Source organism: Arachis duranensis, chromosome 1 (assembly GCF_000817695.3).
Source record: "Arachis duranensis cultivar V14167 chromosome 1, aradu.V14167.gnm2.J7QH, whole genome shotgun sequence".
In the NCBI taxonomy this organism is placed as follows: domain Eukaryota; kingdom Viridiplantae; phylum Streptophyta; class Magnoliopsida; order Fabales; family Fabaceae; genus Arachis; species Arachis duranensis.
Window position 1 is genome coordinate 88,827,399 of NC_029772.3, and position 10,192 is coordinate 88,837,590.

Consider the following 10,192-nt stretch of genomic DNA (forward strand, 5'->3'; position numbering starts at 1 on the left):
GTTGGGTCTTAAGCCCACTTGGCCCTGGTTCACTTGGTTTAATCCGTTGGCCTAATTTTGGGCCAAAACCTCTAAGATTAGAGTTTTAAATCGTATTTTAAATATTTCTATCTTCCCAAATTATAAATTCTTATTTCTTAATTATTCACTTCTAATTAATTTTCTCAGCCACAGTACCGGAAAGATCGCAGCTGGTACTTCCGGTCAAATTTTCACTGTGCGTTTTTACGCAGAAAACTATGTTTTCCGACTTAGAAAAATTCACTGAGTCCAAATATCATATTTAAATTATCAAATTCCCATTGCTAAATTTTATAACCATATTCACTGCTATTTAATTTATTACTTAATTAATTACGGTTTGGCCGGATTTTACAACTATAGTATTTAGCAAGCCTCACCACTTAGAGAAAACAACTTCTAAGTCTCTCAACAATCAAGAAGAGCTACAGAACTCTCTTTTTACAATATGTGATAGTGAACTTTAAAAATAATGAGCTCTCTTAAAAGTGTATATGATTACAAATGAAGCATTATGAGTAAATGTAAGCTGTCTCTCAAATGTTTATGAAAATCACTTTGAAAACTTATGAAATTTGATCACAATGAAAGCTTATATCATAAAAGAAAGTTGTATCTTGAAAAAAAGGACCAAGACCTTTATTTATAGGAATCCATACACCCATGAATGTTAGAAGTGAGTAAAGAGAGCAAATGATTCAAAAACATACGTTTTTGGTAAGGTCTTATGTCCACAAGGACGTATAGGATCAAATTTACATGAAATATAGCACTATAGAATGTGAGGATCGATCCTCCCATTTAGCATAGGGATCAATCCTCTAGGCTTAAATTTCAACAAATATAACTTGAGTTATAGCGCCTTGTGCATGATCGGTTTAGGTCCTACTCTCCATAATCCATTTTAAACAGATTAAGATCATCATAACATGACCCATACTCATCCTTAATGATGGGTTTTTGAAATCATTGAGTAAAAACAATTTTACTTTGATTAAAATATGATTTTAACTTGAGAGATAAACTTGATTTAATTTTGACAAGTAAAAACTAAAGTCCTACAACTAAACCCTGTTTGTTGGACTTCTCTTTGTCATATGATCCTCATTTCATGCATGATTGATTCCTTGATGAGCTTGTATTTGAGTTTGATGCAAGAATCCTCTAGTAAAAATCTTCGTCAAAACTTTTTTTCCTTCAAAATCACTCATCAACCTTGATGTTATATCATGTAATATATGTCATGCAATGATTATTCTATTTACCATATAGTCAATTAAGATGTTAGGTTAAAGTTGAGCAAAAGATTAAGTTTGTTATTTTTTAAAAAATACTAGTTATCTTATTGACGGAAATCACATGTTGTCATTCATCAAAACACATAAGCATTACATACGATGCAAGGTAAAGAATATTAATTCAACTAAGATAGCATATCTAACAAAGTAATGAAGGGAATAGTTCCAGAACTTATGAGCCTACCTATAGAGGACAAGGCAGAGGAAAACCTCATGGAATGAGTTCAGGTAAAGGCCAAGTGCAGTGTACTCACTGTGAAAAACTTGGTCACACACATGTGCTACAAGAAATATGGTCTACCACCTCATCTCAAGGAAAGATATGGTGGTGGTGCGACATTCAATTATGCAAGCGCTGAAAAAACTCATGATGAAGACAACACAGATCAAAAGCACTTGGTTGATGATCAAGTTTTAGAGTTCACTCCGGATAAGAAGCTTGCTTTACTCGCCCTCCTTTAGAAATAGTAGTTGTAACATATCCATAGCACAACCAAATAAACACACAACCATAACATCAAAAGGTAAAAGAGTGATTCAGGTTTTTACATTTCAAATCACACATAATGGCCGAGTATATTGTGATGAAACAGAAAAATCAAAATCTTGGGTGGTTGACACTGGTGCAATAGCCCATATGTCACATTCCCTACAAGATTTTGATACTTATATTCACATACCACCTATTATAGTGAAACTTCCCAATGGATCCTACACTACCACTAGTATAATGAGGATAGTTTCATTTTCTAGGGAACTATACCTCACAAATACACTCTATATCCTTACCTTTAACTTCAAGCTTATTTTTGTTTCATCTATCATATTCAATTTAAAATATGAATGAAGAATATCTGATACTGTTTGTGAGATACAGGATTCGTCAAAGAGGATAATTAGTGCAACTAGAATAGTAGATAGACTTTACATTCTGAATAATTCGATGCATTATGCATTTAACATATCATCTGAAATTAGGGACATTTCTATAGTTGCCATTTCAAATTCTAGTAGCATTTATCGTACTCACTTAGGACAACTACCTTACAGTAAACCGCTTGTAATGAAAGAAAAATTTTCCTTCATAGATTGCAACCCAAATAAGGATCCTTGTGATCCCCGCCACTTTGGCAAACAAAAGAAATTATGATTTCCTTTTAGTTTAAGCTTACATGATTCTTGTTTTGATAATCTACATATGGACATTTGGGAACCTTTAAGTGTAATCTCTCTTAATGGACACAAGTACTTTCTTAGTGTGGTTGATGATTAAAGTCTTTTTACATGGATTTATCTCATGAAACAAAAGTGAGAAGATTCTAATTTGGTTAAGAATTTTGTTCAACTTGTTAAAACACAATTTAGTAAATCTGTGAAGACTATTTGTTCTGAAAATGGCTTGAAATTCAAGATGTTACTGATGCCAGGGCATCTAGGCCAGTTTCACTGACATTTTTTTTACTGTTTTAGGGTAGTTTCATGCATTTTCTTAGTGAATAAGGCAAGTTTTGGATGAAATTACACTTACACCTTGATTCAAGCAACTTTTGTAAATTTTGAATGATTTCATGAGAATTTTGCTAGAATTGCATGATAAATTGATGATGCATAATCTCATGACTTTGGCTAGAACTTTGATGCACTTTAATTGCTTGTTTTTAGGGCAAAGGAAGCAAGGAAGAACTATGTTAGTATTCACATTAACCTAGTTAATAGGTTAATGTGAACACTAACGTGGAATGGTAAAGCTTGCAACGTTAATAAGAAAAGTGATCACCAATAACGCCTGCGAAGCCACCCAAAGCTCACGTTACTTGCCACGTTAACTAAGTTAACGTGGTAGTTAACGTAGAAGAAAAAGGAACTCCAACGTTAATGGTAAAAGTGAACACCACTAACGTTGGAGAACTTGGCAATGATCCACATTAAGAGTCACGTTAACTTAGTTAACGTGAACTCTAACGTGGAAGAAGAAACAAAAGCCAACGTTAGTGACACTCACTTTTGTCACTAACATTGGGAGATGGCTTCACTACTACGTTAAGAGCCACGTTAACTTAGTTAACGTGAGTTCTAACGTAGAGAATGTGGCATTTGGAGCGTTAGTGACAAAGATGAGTGTCACTAATTCTCTCGAAGGTGGATCACACCTACATTAAGAGTCACGTTAGCTATGCTAACGTGGACTCTAACGTAGGAACATAGGGGCACTAAGCAACGTTAATGGGAAAAGTGATTCCCACTAACGTTTGCAAAGGGGTATAAGCCAACGTTATTGGGAAAAGTGAGTCCCAATAACGTTAGCCAAGTTTTGAGAAAGCAACGTTAGTGGTCACGTTAAGACCACTAACGTTGGATTTAACGTGGATATATAAGGTTGGAACGTTAGTGGAAAAAGTGAATGCCACTAACGTTCTCGAACCCACAATGGAAATCAACGTTAAATCTTACTAAAATACCCAAAGCCTAATTCATATTTCTCTGCAAGTTGGGCCCACTAAAGATGAGAACTGCTTCAACTCAAGATCCAAAGCCCACATCCAAGACTTAAAGAACTCACCAGAAGATCAAGAGTAGTATATATAGGAGTAGTTTTGAACTATAGAAAAGCTTGGCACTTTTGGGAACTACTCTCTATAGATTTACTTTTCTGCACTTTTAGCATGATTTCTTCTTTTCTGCCATTTTCCATTTCTAGAGCTATGAACAACTAAACCCCTTTCATTGGGTTAGGGAGCTCTGTTGTAATTTGATGGATCAATTATAGTTTTCATTCTTCTTCTTCTTTCTTTTCTCTTGATCTTACTAGAAAGCTATCGATCTTAATTCAATTGGTTAGTTGTCTTGAAAAAGAAACTCTCCATAATTAGATCTCCTTTGAGCCTTGGAAAAGGGATAAGGAGATCATGCTAGAAATGCTTTCTCATGTTGGACCAAATTGGGGTTTGGGCGGATATAGTGACATGTAATCCTCCCAACACTTCGATTTAGAAATACATGTGGTATAATCAGTGACCACACTTCATCTCTTTCCATGAGCAATTAAATCAAGGAATTGGGCAATTGTTCAAGCTTAGAGAGATTGGATTGCCAAGGAATTGGGATGCAATCACTTAAGATTGCCAAGGAGATCAATGAATTCATTGATTGAGGAAGAGATGAGAATGAACTTGATCCGGAGAATGCAACATCTCCTGAACCCAATGATTTCCCCATTTTTGATCTTACCCATTCTCTTTACTTTCTGCCATTTAATTTCATGCTCACTACCCCAATCGCCATTTAAGATTCTGCACTTTAATTTCTGTTATTTACTTTCCAGTCATTTAAAATTTCTGCATCTCAATCTAAATTCTGTTTAGCTCAACTAGCATATTCTTCTAACTAAAGTTGCTTGACCAATCAATCCTTGTGGGATTCGACCTCACTCTATTGTGAGTTTTACTTGACGACAATTCGGTATACTTGCCGAAGGGAAATTTGTTGAGAGACAAGTTTTCATGCATCAAGTTTATGGCGCCGTTGCCGGGGATTGATTTTGAATCAACAATGATTAAGTTTGAAGATCACTAGATTGCGCATTTTTCTTTTTGTTTAGTTTATTCAGTTAATTTCTTTTAGTTTATTTTAATTTCTTCCTCATCCTTTGCACCCTCTTTTATCGTTCTTTCTTTTTTTGATTACAATTCTGCTCACTAACCCGCTAACTGTTTGATAAATTACATCACTCACACTAACAATTACTCTAACAAGAATAGTTTCTTCATTTTATCTCCTGTTGTGCAATCTGTTTGTTGTATGACAGGGAGAAGAGAAGGAGCTTCAACATCCTTTGATTCAGAACCTGAAAGAATCCTTTGGAGACTAAGAAGGGAAGCCAGAGGGAAAAGGATTATTGGTGCTGAGGAAGAAGAGGAAGAGTATTTTGAACCCAACATGGAAGAAAATCTGCAGAACAATCATGAAGAAGAAGCTCATAATCATGTCAGAGAAGGGCATGCAAACCGGGCTGGGCAAGAAAGGAGAGTCTTAGGATCCTATATCAATCCTAATCCTGGAAACTGTGGTAGCAGTATTCAGAAGCCCACCATACATGCCAACAATTTTGAGCTAAAACCCCAGCTCATCACTCTTGTGCAGAATAATTGCTCATTTGGAGGAGGTGCTCAAGAAGATCCTAATCAACATTTGACCACCTTCCTGAGGATTTGTGACACAGTGAAGTCCAATGGAGTCCACCCAGATGTCTATAGGTTGCTCTTATTCCCGTTTTCACTCAGGGACAAGGCATCCAAATGGCTTGAATCCTTCCCAAAGGAGAGCTTAACTAATTGGGAAAAAGTGGTGAACAAGTTTCTGGCAAGATTTTACCCTCCTCAAAGGATCAATAGGCTAAGAACTGAGGTGCAAACTTTTAGACAACAAGATGGTGAGACACTTTATGAAGCATGGGAGAGATTCAAAGACCTGACAAGGAGATGCCCATCAAAGATGTTTAATGAGTGGGTTCAACTTCACATCTTCTATGAAGGTCTTTCCTATGAGTCAAAGAAGGCTGTGGATCATTCATCAGGAGGCTCTCTAAACAAGAAGAAAACCATTAAATAAGCCATAGATGTCATTGAAACAGTTGCTGAAAATGAATACTTCTATGCCTCCGAAAGAAGTAACACCAGAGGAGTAATGGAGCTAAACCACATGAATGCATTGTTAGCTCAAAACAAGATGATCACAAGCAGCTAGCAGATCTCACCAAGAATGTGGAGGAGAACCAAGTTGCAGCAGCCATCACCTCATCATCAGCTCAAGAAGGAGTAAACATAGGAGAAGAAGGTGATTGAGAGCAAGCCAACTATGTTGAAAATTCACCTAGACAAGTCCATGATCCATACTCCAAAACTTACAACTCTGGATGGAGAAATCACCCCAACTTTGGATAGGGAAACCAACAAGACCAAGGGCAAGATCAGAGACGCCACAACCTCAACTCCAACAACAATGCCACTCATCAAAATACCTCACAGAGATATTACCAACATGCATCCAACCAACCTTCTCAACCACCTAATCTCAACACACCATCATCAACAGATGATAGGCTCTCAAAGATTGAGGCTCTACTTGAAAATTTATGCAGAGAAGTCCAAGACAACAAAGTGTTTAAGGAAGAAGTGCGGGCCAATATCAAGAACCAAGGAGAAAACATCAAGAGATTGGAGTCCCAAGTAGGGTATCTATCTCAACAAATTCCCAAATCCACTGATGGATTCCCTAGTGATACAGAGAAGAATCCAAGAGGAGAAACAAAGAAGGTGAGATGGGAAGAACGCAAAATGATAACCATAAGTAATGAGAGGAGTATGAATGGAGTAGAACACCCCCAAAATAACCAAAAGGAAAGCTAGGAGGAAGGAAGCCATACAACTCAACTTACATCCAAGGAAGAGCTAAAGAAGAATGAGGTGTTGAACCCATATGCACCTTTTCCCCACAGGCTTAAAGGTGGTGTAGCAGGGAGAATGTACTCAAGGTTCCTTGATATGTTTGCATCTTTTGATGTAAATATACCATTTATTAAAGCTCTCCAGCAAATGCCTTTCTACATCAAGTATATAAAGGAGCTACTAGCCAGAAAAAGTCCATTGAAGGGGGGACAAACAATAAAAATGAACAGGATTGCAGTGTTCTCATTCAACCAGGGCCACCCACAAAGAAGGAGGATCCAGGGAGTTTCCACATTCCTTGTGCCATAGGAGAAATAATGATTGACAAAGGGCTTTGTGACTTAGGAGCAAGCATCAACTTAATGCCTCTCTCTCATGAAGAAGCTCCAAATCAATGAACTAACTCCTACTGATGTAATTATCAGATTGGCTGACAAAACTCAAAAATAAGCAATAGGAGTGGTTGAAAATGTGCTGGTTAAGGTTGGGAGCTATTACCTTCCCACAGATTTTGTTATTCTGGAAATGGATGAGAATCCTATCTATCCCATCATTCTGGGAAGACCATTCCTAGACACAGCCAGAGCACTCATAGATGTAGAGCGAGGAGAGCTAGTGCTGAGAATACATGATGAGCAGTTCACTTTCAGTGTTTTCAAACGCTCACAAGAATCAAGTCAAGAAAACAAAGAATTAAGAGAAGAGCACAATGAAGCACTGATGCAAGAAGCAAGTAGTGAGGCACAAACAACACAATTGGAAACCCCATTGATCGAGAAGCCATGCATTCAAGAAGAACCTCATTCAAAGGTAATCCAAATGGAACCAGAACCACCAGATTCATGAAGAGGAAACAACAAGGATCCCTTAGGGAAAGGAGCTATAGAGAACAGGCAAGCATCAAGAGATACAAAGAAGAAAGTTCCAAGGAGATGGAGAAATAAGAAAATTCCTACAGAGGATTTCTCGCCAGGTGATGAAGTGATCTCTACATACTTTCCATCTATATCACCTCACCTCCCCACTATTCCATCTCAGCTGCCTCCTGTGTACACTATCAACAAAATCTTATCTTTGGAGCATATGGAGCTTATCAACAAAGCCAATGGACATAGGTTCACTGCAAGAGGAGAGGATTTCAAGCACCACCAACCACCCTAACAAGGGTCAACTGTCAAGCTAATGACGTTAAAGAAGCGCTTCATGGGAGGCAACCCATGTTCTATACCTCTTTTCTTAAATCTCTAATAATAGTAATAAGGCAATTTCCATGAAATTTCAATTCAATTTTGACAACTAATATAAAGCTCCTTTACATGCAACGTATAGTACATGATAAGTTTGGTGTTCAAAGCACATCAAGTGAGGTTTGAACACACCCTATGAGGAAGACTTATTCCCCAAACTTGTTGCACCATATGATCACAAACAAGTTTGGTGTACCAACGTGCATGCATGGGAAGCTTAATAGTCGATTAATTTGCATTCATGCAAAGCATTTAGCCATATAAAAACAAAAGAAAAAGAAATATTTTGTTAGTTCACTATTTTTTCCCACCAAAAATTTAAAATAACCCATTACCTTTTCTTTTCGTATATAGGGAATAAAAAGTACATTGATGGTACTTGATGGGGCAATTTAAGAAGAGAGATTCGGCCACTACACCAAAGGAATTTCACACTTGTCTTCATGGGGAATGTCCTTGGAAGTGTTGCCATGCAATATTGGGAGTGGACAATCTTGAGGACCGAACCAAGACCCCCATAAAGGAAGTGACCCTTGTGCTCATTCAATCCTAAAACCCCAACCGTCCACTATCAAATAACATCATCAATCCACACCCTTCAATCAATTGCCATCTTCTTATATAAACCCCTTCACACAACTTCTCCATACACACTTATGCTCACCATTCCCATTCCTTCCTTTCGGTCATACACACATTACCCTTCACCAAGGCTTCACATACACCCTCTTAGCCATCTTGAGAATAATCAACACATCAACAATCTTGCATGGCATCATCAAGCTCCAAGAGATAAAAAGGGAAGGCACCCATAGAGCATCCTCCTTTTGATGAAGGGCGATTTAGAACCTTTTATCATGCACTCCAGTATGGGTGGATGACTGAGAAAGAAATCATTTATGAACTAGGCTTTCAAGTCACAAAAGCTAAGTGTCTAGAAATCACAAAGAAGGTGGAACAACGTCGATGGGAGCTCCTCACCGATCCAATCACAAGGGTGAATGCAACTCTAGTAAGAGAGTTCTATGCAAATGCAGTTAGGCAAGAAAAGGTAGATGACTCATACACAAGCTTTGTGAGAGGAGTCATGGTAGATTTTAGTCCCATGACTATCATGAGAGTGTTGAAATTGAGAAGCATACCCTTTGAAGAGGAGAGCTATCACTCGAGAATGGACAAAAACCCTAATTATGACCAGATTATACAGGATATATGTGTGCAAGGAGCAGATTGGGAAAGAGGTCCCAAGAGGAAGCCCAAATTTATAAAAAGAGGAGATCTCCTCCCTGAGGTTAAGGGTTAGTTCGAAATTGTAAGGAGATCCATCCTCCCAGACGGAAACAACTCAGAGGTAAACCTCAAGAGAGCAACAATGGTACAATGTCTAATGAAGGGAGGAGAGATCAAGGCTCATGAACTCATAGCCCAAGGCATTCGGAAGCTTGCTGAGAAGAGCGATTCTGGAGGAAAGTTGGGTTATCCCAGCACTATCTTTCACCTTTGCAAACTGGCCAGGGTGATATTTGAGGATGAAAACCCCGAGTGGATAAAGGTTGGTCTTTCAATCACTTATCGTCGGATGCACGCTGCTGCAACTCCACTACCCCCACGAAGGGTACGAAAGAGGCCGACTCATCAAGCCGAAGAAGAACAACATCCACAGGAGCAAACTTCAGCCACCTTAAGCATGCACCAATTACAAGAGGCTATTGATACCTTATCTAGGCAATGCATGGAAAATCAAGGGGCACAAAGAGAGTTTCAATTGCAATTAATAGACCACCAAGAAGGATCATTCTCTAGATGGATGGATCAGCAAGGGAAATGGCAAAAACAATTGATGGACCAGCAATTGGAACAAGAAAGACAATGGAGTGAAGCATTCCACAACCTGAATCAAAAGCAAGATCAGCAACAAGAAGCCATCCAAAGGCTAACCAACATCCAAGCACATCAAGGTGCACACATCCATGAGATGCATCGGAAACAAAGAGAACAAGCAGATCTTTTTGATGAATATAGAGCATTTTCGGAAGGTGTCTACATGAGTGAGACTGGGTATCATGTGAATACCCAAGCCAGGCTTGGGTACCTAGTCGGACAACTGCATGTTTTGCATCCGGGGATAACAAAATATGAAGATGTAAAAGATGAGCTAGCACGAGTGGAGCGCGAAAGGATA

General features: G+C 38.2%; 1 non-coding gene across 1 annotated transcript; it reads right to left on the reverse strand.

Annotated features, from left to right (window-relative positions):
* Positions 1–5,708: 5,708 nt before the first annotated feature.
* LOC127742919 (small nucleolar RNA R71) lies at positions 5,709–5,816 on the reverse strand. The gene has a single exon (XR_008004273.1). It is a non-coding gene; the product is annotated as a small nucleolar RNA R71 (small nucleolar RNA).
* Between the last annotated feature and the right edge of the window lie 4,376 nt (positions 5,817–10,192).